Below are 19,926 nucleotides of genomic sequence, written 5' to 3'. Positions count from 1 at the left end.
GCTGCATGTTTCATTCAGTATTCAATGCTGAATATTTTATTCACAAATAGTATTTTATATAATGTGCTAAAAATTAATATGCTAAATGGAAATTGCATGGGAGCAAATGCTTTTTTTTCTTTTTCTTTTTTCCCTTCTTTATTTTGTGTAGCAGTTCATTTACCTTTTGTTCATTTAACTTGTTTTTCAGGCCACCCCCTTTGTATTGGTTCTTTATCTTAAATATTGGATATGCAATATGTGGATTTTGTTTCCCCTTTTGGCTACTATTCTTCATTGTCATTCATTTTTCTGTTGTGTTTTCTGGAGAATGTCCCAGTTCCATCTCTTCTGTGGTTGATATTATTGATGTCATGTTGTCCACATTAATTACTGGTAGGTGGAAAACACCTAGCCAAGTATACCTCACATTTCTTACTTGAATGAGGTGTCTTGCAATCCATAGCTCTGAGATCGAGTGAGCTGATTTCATGTGCCTAGCACTGTTAGTTTCAAAGCAGTTTTGGCAATAAAAATGTTTTGTGGTTTTGGGCATGACATTAACATTTGTTTTCTCTTAGTTCTTTTTCCATTTCCTTGATAAAAAGTCTTTGATGCCCAAGGGAGCAATCTTTTCTTTCATATTTCCATAAATTGAGTATTCACTTAGTTTTTTAAGATAGTACGTGTGTAGCCCTCCTGTTCACAATCTGCATTTTTATCTCTTTGCTTATGCTTACTTCTGGTGGCCCTATTTTCCATGTATGCATGTTAGGGTGTCTCTATGTTAGTTATATCTCAGTTATCAGAAGCTTGCAGGACAGAGGGAGTTTTAAATTAACAACTCATTTTAGGAGGCAGAATTTTACAGCTGTCACACAAGGTATTTTGCTTCTCTTTCCTAGTTTAATGGCTCACTACCTGACTGGTATCTCATCAGCCTAATAGCTGTCTGTCAGTTACTGCTATTCTATTCCAGGGTGATTTTTTCTTTTTCTTTTCTTATTCTTTTTTTTTTTTTTTTTTCTTCTCTGGATCTTCATTATTTCACTGGCTCCTTTATGCTGATGGAATCTAGCTAGATGTTTGTTTAAAATCAGAGATATTTCCTTCCTCCATTACAAGTGTGTTATAGAATTTACTCCAGGCTTTAGCATCATAGACTGCAATTCTGAAGCTACTGAAAGAGAGCAGTTTGTGTTTTCCACTTGAAAGATAGACATGAATAAACTTAACAAAATGTTAAAATCAATTTTTAAACCAACGTTTTAACCAACCAACATTCCCAAACATAAGGAGAAATTTAGAAAAAAACCAAACCTACTACTAGTTGAGTGTAGTTATTTAGTAACTTATACTGATGAATTATGTGAGGAATCATGGACTTTTATTTTATTTTATACCAGCCACTCTAGGACAAGGAATAGATTGTGTCTGAGTGTGTGGTGATGGAGTATTGGTAGTCTTTTTGTAGAGCAGGGAGGTATATTGGGGAAAGGAAATTGCCACAGAGAAAAGCCAGATGAAAATGTTCTTCTTTTGCAAAATGAGATGCTTGAGATACTATTCTAATGTGCTTTGCACAGCATTTCACTAGAGATTCCCATGTTTTTGAATGCAGAGAAAATAGTGTGGCAATACGTATTAGCTGTGTTCAAACTTTGGGCTGTATTTCACTTTGCATGTTTGTGAGTATTTATCTGCCTATGGCAAGGGGTTTTTGGAGCTGCAAGAACGTTTAGGTTCTTTCAACCCAAACATTTCTATGATTCTTTGGTGTACACCTTTTAGGGATGCTGGAAGGGAAAGGGACTTGTGATTGAAGCCTCAGACTTAAAAAAGACTGCATCTTTATTGGTTAGCTTTTGGTTTCTTGAACAGCTAAGTATTTCCACATGGAAACAAAGTTGAATTTAGAAATTCTCGTTGTTTACTTGCTTATGGGGAGTGCATGAATATAATATGTATAAAATATCAAACAATAAAAGTAATAGGCTCTATGGGAAAGAGAATTATTTTCTTTTGAAACCATGATGTCATGGTCTTACCTCACCTTTAGTTTCAGCCAAGCAAATAATGTGTACTGAGCTCTCTATCATGTACCATTATAATTAGCTCTGTCAGGTCTTAGCCCTGCAACCCTCATGCAGATAATATGATAATATGTCTTCATAACCAAGTGACCTTACATGCACAATATTTCTCCCCTTATGAAGATTGCATGTCAATAAAGTAATTGAGTCTCAGAGGCTGCAGCGAGTGAAGATTTAGATGATTGGACTTTCAGGGCAGTGATGTATGACTGTTATTATTCTACTTGTCAGAGAGCTGCGTACGAGCGAGGATGGTCAGAAGATGACAGGGATGAAAGGTTGCGTTTCATTAAAAAAAATATTGCTGTTAATCACCACTCTATTCTTTTCAAAGTCATAGAGGAAAGAAACTCCTTTTTCATTTTAGCTCTGTTTAAGAATTTAAACATGAACATGTAGTAGTCTTTCAGAGCCAGTTATCCAGCTTCATTATTGCTTAATTAGGGAAATAAATTATTATTTCACTTAATAAAACACAACACAATGACAGACACAGAGACCACCTGTATACTTTTATCGCATCATTTTAAATTAAATGCATCATGTTAAGCATTAACGCACATTTTGCCTACAGCTTTAAGTAATTATAACAAGTGCTATGAAGCTAGTACAAAATCAAACCATGCTCAATTCAACTATTTTTGCTTGTAATAATTTGTTTGGACAGTTGCAGTGTTTGAAACATTTATATTTTCATACTTTGTAAAAGCAAATATTTTTTTTCTCACCAAGCCATTTTGTAGTTGTAAATTTATCTAATGATATCATAACAGCTGGAAACTTGTAGCTTCACAAGATTTTGTTTCATATTTAAACAGCTTAGAAATTACGCTTGAAACATAGTGTATTTCCTTCTGTGAAACTTTTCTTTGTTGTGCATTATCTTGGAAGTATCTGCAATACATTTTAAAACAGATAGCGTATGTAATCACTTACTTAATAGTTCCTAATGATTTGTATATAGTAGGCCTTTCCTATATACATGAAAAAGACCGAAACAGGCCTCGAGTAGTATTTACTGGGTAGTGCTATATAATGAACTGTGAATGTAGGTTTTGGAAGGCTGATAAGCAAAGAAGCTTGACAGTGCTTTTAGTGGTGGAAAATCCTAACGAAAGCACATATATTCAGAAGAACTGTTTTCAGAAGTCTTTAAATCTTCATGGTTAGGAGATTGACTGAGATATAGCAGCTCTGATGGAGAAAGAGCTTATTACATGATTTTGGGCTATATACAGTAAACCAATAATGTATCTTTTCAGGATTGAATCCCATAAGGACAATTTTCTAAGCACAAGCAATAGAAAACAAGAATGAAGTCTCTGTGTGAAAAGTGAAAATGATAAGCTGTTTTACAGTTCTTCAGGAGCACATTTTTAACCTAGCATGTAAATTGTAAAGGTGCAGACTCATGGTTGTTTGCAGACTCATCTTCACTATTGTTAATGATTTTTTCAACAGTAATGTTCAATGTGATTAAGGCCCTTTTGTTCTATTTGCTGTAAGAATATATAGTTATAATCTCTGTTCCAAGGTAAAATGGGTAGTTGAGTAAGAGTATAGAATGCTTCCAAATTACAGGTATTTAATATCCATATTACCATGTGAAAGTCAGGAGCACAGAACTCTCGACTTCTTTGTTAAATAGTTTGATCATTATCACTTCTTTCTGCTCATACACAAGGTTAGGAATACAACAGTTGTTAGATCAAGGAAATTCACATTTCTTCTTAAAGTTAGTGTCTCTTGACACAAGTTTTCTTGAGTCAAATCACAGCTGTTAAGTCAGCCACAGTGTCAACAAGAACGCTGATTGCTTTCTCTCCTGCAGCTGTAGAAGAAAATCTTAGGCCCTGAAAGTCGTGGAGAGTTCAAAATGTGCAGGGGTCACTAAGGAGCTGGAGGAGAAGGAAGGAATTACGAAACTAACTTGAACAGAAATGCAAAAAGAAAAGCTAATAACCCATTATATTTTTATATGTCCTTTTAGATAAGGGAAGAAGATTGAAACCTTCTAGTCAAATGTCTGATGTGAGCTATCTGTATCCCCTATCAATGTGACATCTGATTTGCTGTTAACAGTTATTGGTGTTGATTGGCACACCCCACACAGAAAGCCAAATGCAGTTGTTTGGATCCCTCATTCTTTTATTTCTATCCTTTCTCCCTGTTTTCTGCCACAATGTCATGTTAAGTTATTGTTTGGTGGCACAAGAGGAACCTCTCAAGTACCAAGATACCAGGCTTCAGGAACAGCATTGAAATTAAAATAATAATGAGAACCAGAAATCCACGCAGAACCTCTTCTCAAGAAAGGAGGCAACTAGTAAGTGTTGCTAGTGGATGCTGTGGAGGGAGAACCAGAGGTGAATCCTGTGGACAAGCAGGTATAGGATAGCTTGTCTCAAAACCCAGTTACTGGCACACTGAGAAGATCAGTGTTGATGTCTGTCACTTTGTACACATCAAGGTGCTTATTTGAGAAAACAGAGTAGTCAGTGATTCACTGGTGATCAATCCCAATATGAAGAGCAGTGTTGTTAAAACTAAAGTCCTGTATTTTTCTGTTTTTCTCTGTTTATCATGCTAGCCCATCTTTCTGTATTCTCTTTGAAGAGAGTGGATACCTTCCCTCTATTGCTTTGCCTAAGCTTATTACCTCATGTTCTAGAGCTGTCTAGATCTCTACATATATATTCAACATCATGTGTGCTCTCTTCTCGCACTGTTCAGGCAGTTAGTTGAGACACAGTTTTCAGATTAATTAATGCTGCTTTTTATATATGGCTGTTTGGAGGGTAGATCATTTCGTAAACTTGTAATTGGAACTTTGGATATTTGTTGCATTCTGAGATAAGAAGTTTGAATAATGCTGCAGCTATAGCCTATCTTTGTATGTTGTTCTTTTGTTGTTTTTTTCTTTGTTGTTCTTTTTTTTTTTTTTTTTTTTTGTATAAATACAAGCTTGATGTACAATACTGACGACAATAATTCTATTTACAGCAATAGCAAGAACAAGAATTGATATAGCTTAACAGTTTCCATTTGTCTAGAATTGTCTGAAATTTTTAGCTCTCTGAGATAATTTAGTGCCTTATTTCTGTCCAGAGAAAAAGATTCATTGGCTGTTTTTCTTGTTTTGTTTGTTTTATTTTTCAAGTATTTTCTCAGGTAATCTCATTGCTTTTCGTATGTTTACATGTTTCATGCATTCATGCAGTACAAACCCATTCAGACTGTCTGTTCTATAACTCACAGATCTTATATTTCATATAATGATCTCTTAACTGTGGTCAGTAAACTGTGTTAGCTAATGCTAACTGATTTACCCAATGATCTGTTCAAACTGTTAATCAATATAAGGTAAAATAATAATAATAATAATAATCTAATTCTTTCTGGCTTCCACTTTCAGTTTTATGAGCTATTTTTTAATATTAATACAGAATATTAGCCCTTTCATATTTAGTATTTAGTTCTTGCATAGAGTAGTTATGTAGTTAAATGGACTCCCTCCAAGGTACTTCCTCCAATAGTTAGGTATTGGTGGAAATATCTCATAGCCTGTAGCTTTTTTCATCACCTTTCCAGTTTTTCAATTGCTTTATAAAACATGATCATCAAAACAGTTTGTACTAATCTAGTCTCATGAATGAAAAGCAAAGTCATTTACCAGTGCTATTCTGTGTTCACATACAGAATTATTTCTTAAACTCACCTTGCTTTAACATTACATTAGCAGATTTTGTTGAAGAACTCGTCCATGGTGTTCCTTAACTTATTTTCAGAGGCTCTGTTAGTGTTATGTAATCTTTATGAATATGACCAATCATTCCTGACAAACACACGTAGATGATGATGACACACCAATAACTGGCATTTCTGTTATAAATTTTGATTTTATTGGCACCTCGTGGTACTAATTCATTAATAGATGTTTGTTGCATAGTGAATTTGTATCTGGTTTTTGTCTTTTCATCAGAAACTATACCATTTGTTATTAGAGTGTCTGAATAAGACTCACTCTTGTTTGTGTCAGTCTCTACCAGATGTTTCTACCACCACCAAAATTTGGGATGTTTTCTCTGTCCAGATAAAAGTAGGAAAAGGTGAGATGCTGGCATAGTGCAATTATACTGCACATTAACTCATCTTCCAGAAGTGACCAAATTTTCTGCCAGAAGGCTCAATATACTGTAACTGGGCAGAAAGAAACACTGGCCCTGAAGAAGTTTGTAGTTCTTATCTCCTCTTTGTTCTGAGAATCTGCATTGTTTTGTTTCTAGCAGTATGTATATCTCTATATAAGTATACACTGTAGAATTTATGCTTAAATAAATCATGAATATATGTAGGTCACTCTGAAGGTAATGCCTTCTTTTTAGTTTGATGCAAACTACAATAGATATGAAGAGCACAATAGCATTAATTGATAAGAGCAAATTCTCTGCTACAAAGTGCTATTTTTCAACAGTCACCACCATCAGCTATACATTTTTCACCAGCTATGAACAAGAACCTGCATGCCATCTTTGTGAAAATCTACACCAGCAGTGGTGACCACTGTCACTGTCACCACTGTTGAAATGCATGACCCACCACCCCACCATGCTCACGTCCACTGTTTGATTTCCATAAACCTTCAGCAAAGGTCAACGAATGTTAATGGGTGCCATTTATTCTGCATGGAGGAATTCAGTTACGCACCTTTGCTTCATACGCACTCCAATTCAGACACCATTGTGTCACACTGCCCCTCTGCTGCCATCTGTCACAGCAACAAAATGTAATGTGATATTGGTGGGAAGTTTCAACCTCCACTGCCATATAACTAACATCCACCTCATATGTCACAGGCCAACATCATAAAGTAGAAGGCATAACTTTTGGAGCAGCCCTCTCAGTTGTCTGGCTTCCCTTCATGAAATAGTGATGTCTTCCAACCCTTTCTGCTGCTTTTTACTGTGATCTTGCAGCCTGCCTTGGGTTTAGTCTTTAATTACTTTGTAACAGAAATAAAAGTGATTGGTGGCTTACCAATGTTTTCTTCACACCTGTGGTTTCTTTTCTACCTCTTAGTACTGTGAAAAGAATCCACTTTCATTAAATGTAGCACAACTCAGAAGTCACTTCTAATTTGCATTTTGTGAAAGTTGCTGCATAAAAATTACTCAGATATTCTTTGTATTTTCTCAATACCCTGGACAACTCTAGGGACAAAATATCTTTTTTGTTTACCTTTTTGAGATGCAATCAATTTACCCCAAAATGTCCTTGTTTTGTAAATCAAATTGCTGTGCTACTGTATTTCACATTTCAACATTTATAATTACACAAAAAATATCCGTAGCTTTTATGATATATGGAGCTTCACTTTGCAGTTACTTATTATTACAGAAGGAACTGGGGCTATTTAGTCTGGGGAAGAGGAGGCTGAGGGGAGATACTATTGCTCCCTTGCAATACCTGAAATGTGCTTACAGCGAGAGCGGGGCTGGTCTCCTCTCACTGTTGACAGGCTAAAGGGAAATGGCCTTAAGTTGTGCCAGGCTAAGTTTAGTTGGATATCAGGAAAAACTTCTTTACAGAAAGGGTTGTTAAGCACTGGAATAGGCTTCCCAGGGAGGTAGTTGAGTCATCATCCTTGAATCTGTTTAAAAACCACCTGGATGTAGTGCTCAGTGACATAATTAAGCAGAGGGTTGTTAGAGTTAGGGTTGTATGGTTAGGTTGTGGTTAGTCTTGATGATCTTTAAGGTCTTTTCCAGCCTGAACTATTCTGTGATTACAGAGAAATGGTCTAGAAGTGTTTTACTCAGAGATGTATCTTAAGTGTCCATGCTAGCAGACAACAGAGCTCTTGCCACACTGAAGAATTTATATGTAGTGATGATCTAGAATGTAAAAAGACAATTTGGGGAAGGTATTTACGTTTCTGTAAATATTTCTTTCCCAAAAAGTTTTGCTAGCTGTATCAACATTTTTATTTTGAAATCTCTGTATGACTATCACAGAGATTACCAAAAGGACAGTTTTCTGATGTGTTAGAATTAGTGATGTTGTACTAATAATGCAGTAGTTAATCAGTCTGAGCATCAGAAAGACATTCCCGGGGAAAGACTAGACACGGAACAATTTGTTCTTTCAGCAAGATGATGTTAACTACCAAGTGTTTCTCTAGATTTTTATTTGCATGTCCTCTAAATATCCTCTTCCAACCACTTCTTAATACTTCCAAAAAAACCCCAAAAGTAACAACAACAAAACAAAAACAAACAAAAAAAAAAACCCCAACCAACAGCTGTTTGTGATGATCATGACAGACTGATCATCACATCATCATGGCAGTATACACAGAAAAACTGTAGTTTTTATCAAAGAAAACCTGTGGAGTTCTTCAGGTGTATCAACTTCACTCATGGTCGACTGCAGTTTTTGTGTGACTTGGCATTAGAAGTTAGCTTTTGACCAGGAGCATTCTTCAGTATCTAAGTTATTTTGGCAGTCAAGGTACCCTTGTGTAGTAACAGCTGCTGACTGAAATTTAGCATGTTCTTTACCAACCTAACTGGTACATTTCAAGTATTTAACACAGTTCTCGTAGGTACTAAGTGGTGTTTTTAACCGTTTACCAGTGGAGATATAATCTGTTTTATTTAAGCCGTTATTTTTATTGTTGTTTTATGTCTCTCCATGTATTCTTTGTACCTTACTCTGAAGCGCTGCTGTGCCTCAGACAGACATAAAACGTGTATATTCCAACTCTATTACTTGCATTTAGATCTTTGTTCTTAACTTGTTTTTCACACGTGGTCTTTGATACCTGCCTGTGTATAGAATACATTCTCCCTGTGGAGAGTAAATTTTATGAATATGCAATTTAATAAAAGCATATGTTATAAATGTTAACTGATGTACATGCGAGCCACTACATTATTGAGTTCTTACTGATATTTTGCTTACTGAGTTCTTTGACAGTAGTGTTCCTTCACTCATAAAGATGTGAAGTGCACCCAAAACTGCTTTAGGTGTTGGTCAGCTGAAACTAAAATTGGGGTCAATGAAAATTTGTTTTGAGTTGATGAATATTTTAAAACCTGAAATGTGCTTATCCTGCGACTGGCCAGAAATACGCACTCCAAGTTTTCTCTCTTGCATGTTGTTCAGAAAAGTGCCAGTGAGGTGGATGTCCTCTGAGGGCTCATACAGAAAGGCCATTCTGTCTGTCTGTATCACAGTGAGAGAAAAGTAGATGTTCATTGTAACTCTAGCCTTTAAGAGCTGTTGTTCTTAGAGGTGAGCTGGAGAAACTTAGGCAAATATGCATAATGAAATAGTTGTTCAATATGTGTTTGGCCAGAGTAGTCCTGCTGACATTTACAGATAAATAATCAGAAACTATTGGATTCTTTTAAGGTAACACATTTTCCTGGAATACACATCTGACAAATCTGGGTGGTTTCTTATTACAGAATTTAACATGCATGAATATTACTAATTCAGAATACATTAGTAGCAACTTCTTTTACTATTTTTTTGAGGACATGTGTTAGTGCCTGTGTTATTATTTGCAAATAACTTTTTTGTATTTTTAAGGCTCTTTTTTGGAGATTCTCAGCATACTTGTACAATGTACAGATAATGCATCTAGATTTGATGTTAATTGGCATTGCTTCTGGTAATTTTGCTAAGTATATAGTGTATCAGGTCTGGGTTTATGTAAACTAAGCATGAATTCCATGGATCTTCATCAGAAGGTTAGTAAGGTTATAGGAATAACAGATCTTGTTATTTAAGGAATAGAACTAACCAGTGAATCATCGTGCTGTAATATGCATGCAATGAAATAGAAAATCCCTGCGGTTTATGGGGTAGAGCTCTTATCTCTTTTCAGTGGAGTTCTGTTGTAACCGACTATCAAGAAGAATTTTTCAAAAGTTATTTAAGAAAGCACAGTACTTAAACTTCACAACTTGAGCTAAAACTCTTTCAGTTGTTGTTTCATCAGCACGTACCCCTTTATACACAGTGAGGACCTTCTAAACCATCCCATCAGAATCATTTTCTGTTTAGCAGCAACTACCTCAGAGAGAAAAGTGATTCTATTCTTCCACCACATCTCAACAAAACACAAGTACAGAGACGTTTTGATGTCCAAGTGCATGTATCTCCTACATCACATCAGAGATGAGTGCTCAAGCCAAAGCAAGTGTGGAAAGTTTGGGAGGGCAGAAGATTGGCTCTTCCCACAGCCAATTTTATTTAGAATAATAGCTTGTTTCCTCCTTAAGCCTAGATAGTAGAACAAAATTGCTACTAATTAAATAGAGTGTCACATCAGAGTTACTTTATGAAGATTGTGGGTTTAGTTTCATTTGTCAATACCAAAGGATCGTGCAAGTAAGCACAGCGAGAGGATTAATATGACATTAAGTAGCATGTTTTAGGCAAATTAATTGCGAGAACGAGGAATAAAAAAAATATTTTGTATGGTAATATCTTAAAATGTAGTCAAAAACATTAAAGCACAAGGTTTTGGAATGATAATTCAGAACTATGTGTCAGCCATCACTGTTTTCTCATTGAATTTATGATGTTTTCATTGTTCTTTATGACAATGAATGTACAAAAATATTCAAGAAAATACTACTACATTTTCATTTAATCATATATGTAAAAAGAAAAAACAATCTAAGATGTGCTAAATTCAGTTCTGGTTTACACGAGAATAAAAAACACAATGTTACCAATTCCTGAAAGCAGCAGAAATTCTGGATATGACCAAAAGCTTAAAGCAAATATTTTAAAAATGCATAATATTTCATTAATTGTTGAAAAGCTGTTTTAGAAACAGAAAAGGGCTTAGAGGAAAATATGAATAAGTGTACTCTGTTAGGGAAATTGTAGGGTGTTAGCTTATAGGGGGAAATGGAGAAGAATGGTTCTGTTACGCTCAGTAAATCAGAGGGAATTAAGCCCCCAGTTCAGCAATCTGTAATTAGTTAATCCTTGATACATGTATGTAACACACTAATGTCCCATTGGCTGTGATAGGATGGTTGCAGTATCAGCAGCATCTTTGCTTGTGTACTTCACTCTGAAATATCACCACACTGTAAGTCTCTGAAGAACAAACTGAATGTGAAGGGTAGATGTGGCCATCATGGTGAAGTGGGCATGGGCACAGTTTAAAGCCGGTAGACATTTAGGACAAGATGCCATGTCTTAGTGCTCTGACTCTTCAGAAGATTTATTGTTAGGTTTCTTCTGTGCTTCACTAACTGCGTATTTATCTATATAAATAAATAGTTTATAGAATTAATAAATAGTATATAGAATTAATAGTTTATAGAATAAATAGTTCTATGTTTGTCTGTCTTGGTTTTGTTTCTTTCTTTTTCCTGTTTGGAACTAGAATGCTTTGGATGTGAGGGTTTTTGTTGTTGTTGTTTTAATATATATTCTGTGATCTAGGTGAATAATCCTGCAGAAAATCTGAGATCTCAGATTCTGAGCCTTTCTGCTTTTACATGCTAGCATGAGAAAAGATTCAGACAGACGGATTACATCTTTTACTGATGGCTGTCCACAGAGTTAGAAATGAGTCAGGATCTAGAAGGGAGCAGAATTTGACCAAGAAATTCAAATATAGTTTCAGTTGCATTGACATGTACGCAGAGATGGTGCAGCAAAAAACTTTTAGCTAACCTTCTGATACTAAAATTAAATGAGAGGAAATACTTGTTCCTTTAAAGTCAGCTATGTTATTTGCATCAGGAGATGACATTTTTCCCTCTTTCTAATTAGGCTAATTGATTTTTTTTTATTTTTTATTATTATTATTTTCTTGGGTTTCCAAAAATATGACGTTCTATAGTCCTTTATTCTAACTTCTTGCCCAACTTTTTTTTTTTTTCCCCCCATCATATTTCACTTGAAAAGTCATTACTGGGAATGATTTCCAGCCAGAGTGGAATAGGCAGTCTTCTCAGATTGTATTTAATCCTATGCTATTGATTGTGATACATGGTGTACACTGTGTTTGATTGTCCATATTATAGCACATTAAACTCTATTGTAAATCTATCTGTTGTTGTATAAACAGAATGAAATACGGCAACTCATCTATCAGGTCTTCTAATTCACCTCTGAATGAATGAAGTATTTTTTGATGTTATGGCTATATTTGCAATTGGAAAACTGGTGAAATCATAATTTTGAGCGAGGAGAATATTTGGGAACTATATTTTGAAATTTTAGTTCTCAAATAAATGTCATGGTATATTCCATGATTGTTTTCATATATTTGTATAATACAAATAGAAAAAATACAAATATATACATATATACATATATATTTTTTAGGCAGAAGACGTGAAAAATTAGGCACTCTGTACCGTCACAACAATCCACCTCAAAGATGACTGCTAGGAAACTTCTTAGATGTTTTCACTTCTCTTTCATAAAAAACTGTCTTGGATGAGAAGGCTTAACTTTATCGTCTTTTCTTGCTGTCATAAATTGAAAATCGTGTCGCATTCTTCTTCTTACTATTATTATTATTAATCCCTGCTGTTGAAAGAAGTCATAAGAGTTAAGAGGCAAAGGATTCTCACAAGACAGAAGTATTGTATTGTATCTGGTATTGTTTACTGTTCTGTAGTCACTGACAGGATTCTACCCTAACAAAGAATTATATTAATGTTTTCAACAAGGAAATTCAGCTGGAAACAGCAAACTGAGAGGGACTGGAGTAAGGAGGAATATGAACCAGGGTTATCATCTAGAATTCAGAAAAGGAAAGAGAGAAGTAAAATGACCTGACATACCTCTCGAAGAGGAGCTGTATCACTCAAGGGCTGCAACCTCGGTGCCACACACACACGTCTTTGCCCCACCTGCCAGGGATACAGACAGGTCTGTTCACAGAGCCAGTCAGAGCATGACAAATGTTCCTTTACCTTTATGTGGCTAATGGGTCTGATGCCTCATGGACTACTGCTATTCTTGTGTTTCAGATAAGTCAGTCTGCATTCAGATGCACATCATTGTAGATTGCTGTCATTCAGGATTTTGAAGTACAATACCTTTTATAGCAGTTTGTTTCACTAGCAGTCAAGCACTGTTTTTTGGGACCTATTTTCAGCAGCCTAAGGCTAGAAAGCTCAGTTTTTCAACAACGTTGTTTACTGGAAAGAAAAAGCTGCATGATCTTGGTGACAACTTGAAGACTGTTGTCTCAATAACTAGTGATAGGACTCTGTTATAGTGACAGGACTGTGCTATAGAGAATCAGCTCTTCTGTTTGTTTTTCTTTTCCTTCTTCATTTTTTATTTTTTTTTTTGTTTGTTTGTTTTTAGTTAGATGCTATGATAACAAACTTGTACAGCCAGGATAACACTAGAGAATAATAAAGTGCATTAAAAGGATTGTAAAGTCCACTCTTGTGTGCTACACTCTTTGATGTTAGAATTTTATTTTTATTTTTGAGAATGCAAGAAATGTTATCTGTGATTTACACTGTGTGACTTTTAATGAGTTCTGGCCCTGGTTTTGCCATCCTGGTGTACAACAATCACTCTGAGCTATTTTTACTTTTTAAAGCCAGGTTTCATTAAAAATACTGACAGAAAATGCATACTGAAATAAACCTTTATTAATTTTCATGTAAACATAATTCTATCATCCATTAAAAATTTGAACATTTGGACATACATTTTATTATTCCATAGAGACATAGGAGGGCTTGAGTTGGAAGGCACCTTAAAGATCCTAGAGCCTTGAGCAGGTAGCCATCCACCAGACAGGTGCCCGGGGCCCCATCCAAACTGGCCTTGAACACTTCCATGAATGTGGAGCATCCACAGATGTTCTTGCCATTCTGTGCTAGTGCCCTCTCATTAGTGAATTTCTGCATAACATCCAACCTGACTCTCCCCTCTTTTACTTTAAAGCCCCCTTATCCCATCACTGTCAGACTGTGTAAAAAATTGGTGCCCCTACTGCTTGTAAGCTCCCCTCAGGGTACTGGAATGTCATGATGTCATGAAGGCCCAAAGCCTTCTCTTCTCAAAGCCAAATAAGCCCAGCTCCCTCAATCTTTCTTCATTGGTGAATATATATTATACTTTTGGCCTTCCAGGCTGCAAGCACTCTTGCCACTGCTGCCTATATCACTGCACAGTACCAGACATCTATCTTTCATTGCTGGATACTTCTCAGCCCAGTGATTTTCTCCCCAGTCTGACTACCTGCGCAAACAGTTTTCCAATTTAGGCACGCCTGCACTCATGACACCCCCTCTTCCCTTGGTCCCTTGGATCACTTTCACATTCTGGAATACCCCACAAGTGAAGTTCTGGGCAGCTTGTCACTCCTCAGGAGGTCTGTCTGGGTGAATGGCAGCCTGTTTGTTACTAACTGATGTTGACTATTTATTCATAATTGATCTTGACTGATTGGAACTATAGTATCCTTAGCCAAAGAAAACAATATTCTATAAAAGGCATTTTATGCTAGTGAGGTCAAGAGTTCCTGCTGGTGTTTTATTTACTTCAGAGCACTGATTACTTCAGCAACTTTGGGATTTATTTGTCTGATCCAGGACTTCCCTATGTTCAATTGTCTGTGGTTATTTTTATTCTTTCAGTGTTTCTTTGCTGAAGAAAAATGTTAATTCAGAGCTTTCAGGACAGTTGCAGCCAAGATTAGTAGTACTGTCCTTCATCTAGAAATAATATGGTGGTCATCATAATTATTGATATTTTTCTTTGGTTATATGAATCTTTCCAATTCTTGTGCTGTTGCCTTTTTCTACTCCTTTCTTCTCATCCTGTCTCAAAGTCACATAGACAGATGACCATAATGCCTGCCTTTACTTCAACACTGTTTTTTCTTATTTCTTTCTTCTGATATATTGCTCACGGTGCCTCTAGAGACTGTCTTTAGTCTTTCATGGCCAATGGCCATACAGCTTCAGAGATGAGCAAAACACTGATGCTAGTCAAATCAGTAACAGTACTGCGTTACGCCAATTCCTTGTTTAAAATACACTCCTGAATCAGAGAGAAAAATAACAATGTGTGCAAATGGTGTACATTATTTATATTATTCATGTATAGTAATAAGAGAAGTCTTCTAAAATTATAAAATTATAATTCTATTATAATTCCTCAAGCTAAATTGCTGCATGCATCATGTGACGCACAAGTAGTTTTAACACATGTCATTATAGAACCCATGGTAAACTACTTCTTTCACCATTGAATTGTTGTCACATCAGTCTGGTCTAGATAATTTTAACTCATTCAAACTTTTCATTCCCAAACTGTCAGAAAACAGTAGGATTTACAGTGCAACCATTTCAGATGTACATATTACTGACTTAGGAACATTAATGTTTAGGTTTGTTGACACATTTTATATTCTTTTGTTATTCAGATATTAGAAAAAAGAGCAATGTGCTGCTGGGAGCATCTCGCTTCATCATATATTTTACTCAATATTGTAGTCTAGTGAGACTTCCTGAGACAGATATCTGCTGGCCCTGCCTTTTGCTTTCACAGTCATAACTCCCTGTCTTTTTTCCCCTGGGGATTTATCAAGTCTCTGGTGACAGCAACAGGGCCAGAAGGAGCAGCATGGAGCTACATCAAGGGAGGGTCAGGCTAGATAGCAGGAAGCGTTCTGCCCCGGAGGGTGGTGTGGATGGAACAGGCTGCCCACGGTGGTGGTCACAACCTCACACACTGGAGATAAGCAGCACTCAGACAACACTCTCAGATATGGGGCTTGGATTTTTTTTGGTGCTGTGTGGAGCCAGGGGTTGGACTTCAGTGATCCTTGTGAATCTTTTCCGATTTGGGTTATTCTAAGATTCTATGAATGCTTTGTTTATGTACATAAGAAAGGGCTTTCTGTTTGTCATAGTAGTGTGAAATTAAATTAATGCACACACACAGCTTCTGAAATTATAGTAATAAATTTGGGATTCTGAAATCCAGAGGAATCACAATAATTAATTATGTCCTTAAACAGTAGTCTTTGCCTTTTATCCTTAGATTAACTTTCTTAAGCAACTTATTTTCACGGGAAACTAAAATCCCATCAACAGCCAATAAGTCCTGGATATACAGTGCACTGACAAATGTGATCAATGAAAAAAATGCCTTGATATTTTGAAATATTTTTTTTTCTCATGCTCTCATAATTATTGACTGAGTTTTCATTTAATTTGTGTGTATATGATCAGTGATACTTTAGGATGCATTAACAGAAGAGTAATGTAATTCTACTAGATATAACATTAGAGCTGCTTTATTTTTAACCCCAAAAATAAGCATGCCAAGATCAGGAATTCTGTGAAGCAGTTACTTTTTTTTTCTCCTGTGTAAGCAAACAGCTGCAGAATTGAAATGTTGCAAAGAAATTTACTTGTGCAAGTATTCTAAGAGATACTGACATCTCTACCAGCTCTGAGGCTCAGATAGACAAGCTCTTCTTATGCTGTTGAATACCAGACGATTACCTGGCAGCTGACGATCATTTTAGGTTATGGCAGGAGGAGATTAGCTCAAATTTATAACAGCTCACATTTTCCATTTTTTTTCAGTTTTCAGAGAGGCATGGAAATTATATTTGTGAATCCCTAGGGACTCTCACATTGGTGTCAGCTTTCAGATTTTGCAAGATACATCTAAATGTGGACATAAAATGTAATGGAAAGAAATGGAAAAAATATCAGTTTCTTGATTCTTTATTACTGCAGAGTTAAGAAAGCAATTCCTCAGGCTATTACACAAATCTTAAACTGAGAATAAATGTTAGGATGAAATCAGATTCCTTACGATTCCTTTTGCCTGTGCATATTTTTCAAAGACTCATCTCCGGAATAGAATAGCCACAAGTGCTTTGAACATTTTCTGGCAAGGCTGTACCTCAATTAGAATTTGGGAAAAACATTTGTTTGAAGATCAATTTTGATGACAAAAGCTAAGTGTGTGATACATGTGTGCATTTGCCTCTTCATTTCCATATTCACCAAATCTTTATCCACCTCAGTATTAAAAGCTAATAAACAAAATACCATAAAATATTTATATTTATTCCTTAGAAAATATTCATTTGAAATTGACAGCGTACAGGAATATATGGCATTATGAATTAAGCAACTAAATTGCATAAAGCCTTTTCTCTAGAATGTTGTATATAAAAACTGTATGATGCTGTATGATTAAACAGGCCTGGTTAACCACCTTGTGAAATGCTGTGTCAGCATACTATCAGTACATAATACAAAACACATTTGGTGCTTTCTCATGGTCTGTTCCTGTAGATGCTAATATTATAAGGAACATAGATGAAGTTGCTGTCTAGGAACTGAAGTGACTGAAAGCATTTCAAATGTTCAAAGTTTAGACTCTCTCAATCTTCGTTTTTCCAGTGTTTGAAATCACTCAGAATGGAGAACTCAGTTTTACAAATACTGCTGATCTTTATGTTGAGCTTGACGTGATGATATAAACTCCTGAACTTTGGAAAGCACATATGCAGATACTAATGTCATGACTTTTTTTGTTTGCTTTGCTTTGTTTTGTTTTCCTTAGAAATATTATCATCTATTTGAATCCATTAAAAACAGAGTGCTTTTATAATTATTAAAATTATGGTTGGAATTTAAAGTAAGCTGAGAATATGTTGGATAAGCCAGAGTGAAGGAAAAGGATTTTTTTATAATTTCAGTGGCATTCCATTTGATTCAGACTGGCAAAAATTTTGAAAAATCTGCACTTCTCCAGAACATAAGTAAAATAAACAAATTAAGGAAATCTTTTGTTGCATGTCAGTCCATTAAAAAACACTGTGAACCTCCTAAACTGGAGTTTAAACACACCAACTGGATAATTGCAGAATTATTTATGCATCTTTTCAGTGTCATTTGACAAAGAGTGAAAATGTATTTCCTATATACAATTTAAACAGTTTCTGAGAAAATTGTTTGGAGGAATGGCCATATCATACTGTTAGAAAGATAAGACGTATGGTGTGTAGGTCATGTCAATGGGGAGAATCTGGTTGACCAACTTAATGCATGTTAGAACCTCTCTTCTATTCTTTGTTTTCCTTGAACTGCCATTCAATCAAAAATTCCTTTTGTTTATCATGGAGAGAAACTTTATGGAAATAACTTCTCCCTCCACCTGCCTGGTGTACTCCTGCAATAGTGATCATGATTCGTCCATGTATATGTATGTATTCTCTGTTTGATTTTGTAGTGTATTAAGCTGGGTAGTAAGTGATTGATTGTTTCTGGATAATGCTGTGTACACAGTTACTGGGAAGTCTGAACTAATATTTGACATTTGTAGCTTGGAAATGTGCCTGAACTTGCTGGTTTGTGCTGCAGCTTAAGTGTGATTTATTGCATTTGTTCTTTGAAAGGTGCTACAAGAAATGATTTGACAGATAGCTGCTCATAAAAGCATAATTAACAGGAGATACTTTTAGATTCTACTACATAGTGATATTGCTTTTGTAATTATATTGTAAATATTATATGGAGACTTTTTTCTTACCTATATATGCTAAAAATTGTTTGTTTGTTTATTTAATAGTCTATAACTCAATTCGAGTGGATGAGTAGTAATGAAATTTTATTATAATGATGTTTCCTGCTCTAAATGAATAACTTTTGGTTATTTCTTAAGATCACAATCTGCATGGACAGTAATGGTGAGACAGTTAACTCATCTCTTAACTCACTACTTTCTCTGTATAGTGTTTAAAGAGGCCACCGTTACCTTTCAGTAAGAAAAAAATATATGAAATAGTTAGTAGCAAACGTATTAAATAACAAGTATTAAAACATTAAATGCTAAGTAACTCATTCATGTATTGGAATGGGCCGCCCATGGAAATAATGGAGTCTCCAGTCTTGGTACTATTTACTAGACTTCTGGATGTGGCATTAAGGGACATGTTTTAATGACGAAAATCAGTAGGTATTCCAATTAAAACATTTACTAATATTAAATATTATTTAATATATTAAGTAAAAAAATGATGTGAAATAGCTGGATAGTAACTTAATAGTGATGTACAGTATTATCAGAGAGATAGCATGGAAAAATTTTACCAAGATGTATGGAATCATTTGAACTGAGAATACAGACCAGTGCTACGATTTCAGTTGGCAGAACTATTTAGTTATATACCTTTAGCTTGTACTTCTCCTGTTTTGAGTATTTTCAGTGTGTTCACCATTTATGTGAACTAGCCATACTTTGTGCAACTATCCATCTTGTGTGAAGTGTGAATCTCCAGAAACTCCTGTTTGGAATGGATTTCAATTTTCTTGACATTTCAACAGCTTTGTAATTTTAAGCCAAGAGCTGAGAAAATTACAGTATCTGCATGAGAAACTCATAATACTATGTAGTTTTTTTGGTATTTTAAAAATTTTGGGGTGCAGTTGCTAATTATGATTATGTAACTTGGAGTAAATCAGTATTAATATGAAAATAGGGCCCACAGATATTGATGGACAAAGCTGTTTTAAATTTCTGAAAGTAAGTTTTTACATCTAAATGTGATTTTAAACATCTAAAAGTTAGTTAAGTTTTTAGAGCACATTGTCTAATTTACTATTGCTTATATCCTTGTTTTCCATGTCAATAATAGCAAGGGCATGAAATAATGTGTTTGAAACTAACATTTTGCCTGTTTAAACAAGTTTTTCATATAGCTTCACTATAAGTTTTCCACTCATGTTTCATGTTCACAGTAAGCTGTCTCATCACAGCTAGTTTTAATTTATCCCCTTTATTTCAATCCTCTTCCTGTTATCTTTTCTTC

At 35.3% G+C, this 19,926-nt stretch overlaps 1 protein-coding gene across 1 annotated transcript in view; it reads left to right on the top strand.

Moving 5' to 3' along the window:
• Positions 1-19,926, top strand: part of LRMDA (leucine rich melanocyte differentiation associated) — a 641,727-nt gene that overhangs the window by 572,366 nt on the left and 49,435 nt on the right. The gene's annotated exons all lie outside the window — the stretch shown is intronic.

This window comes from Lagopus muta, chromosome 5 (genome assembly GCF_023343835.1).
Source record: "Lagopus muta isolate bLagMut1 chromosome 5, bLagMut1 primary, whole genome shotgun sequence".
NCBI classification, from domain to species: Eukaryota; Metazoa; Chordata; class Aves; order Galliformes; family Phasianidae; genus Lagopus; species Lagopus muta.
This window is presented reverse-complemented; position numbering and strand designations above follow the sequence as displayed.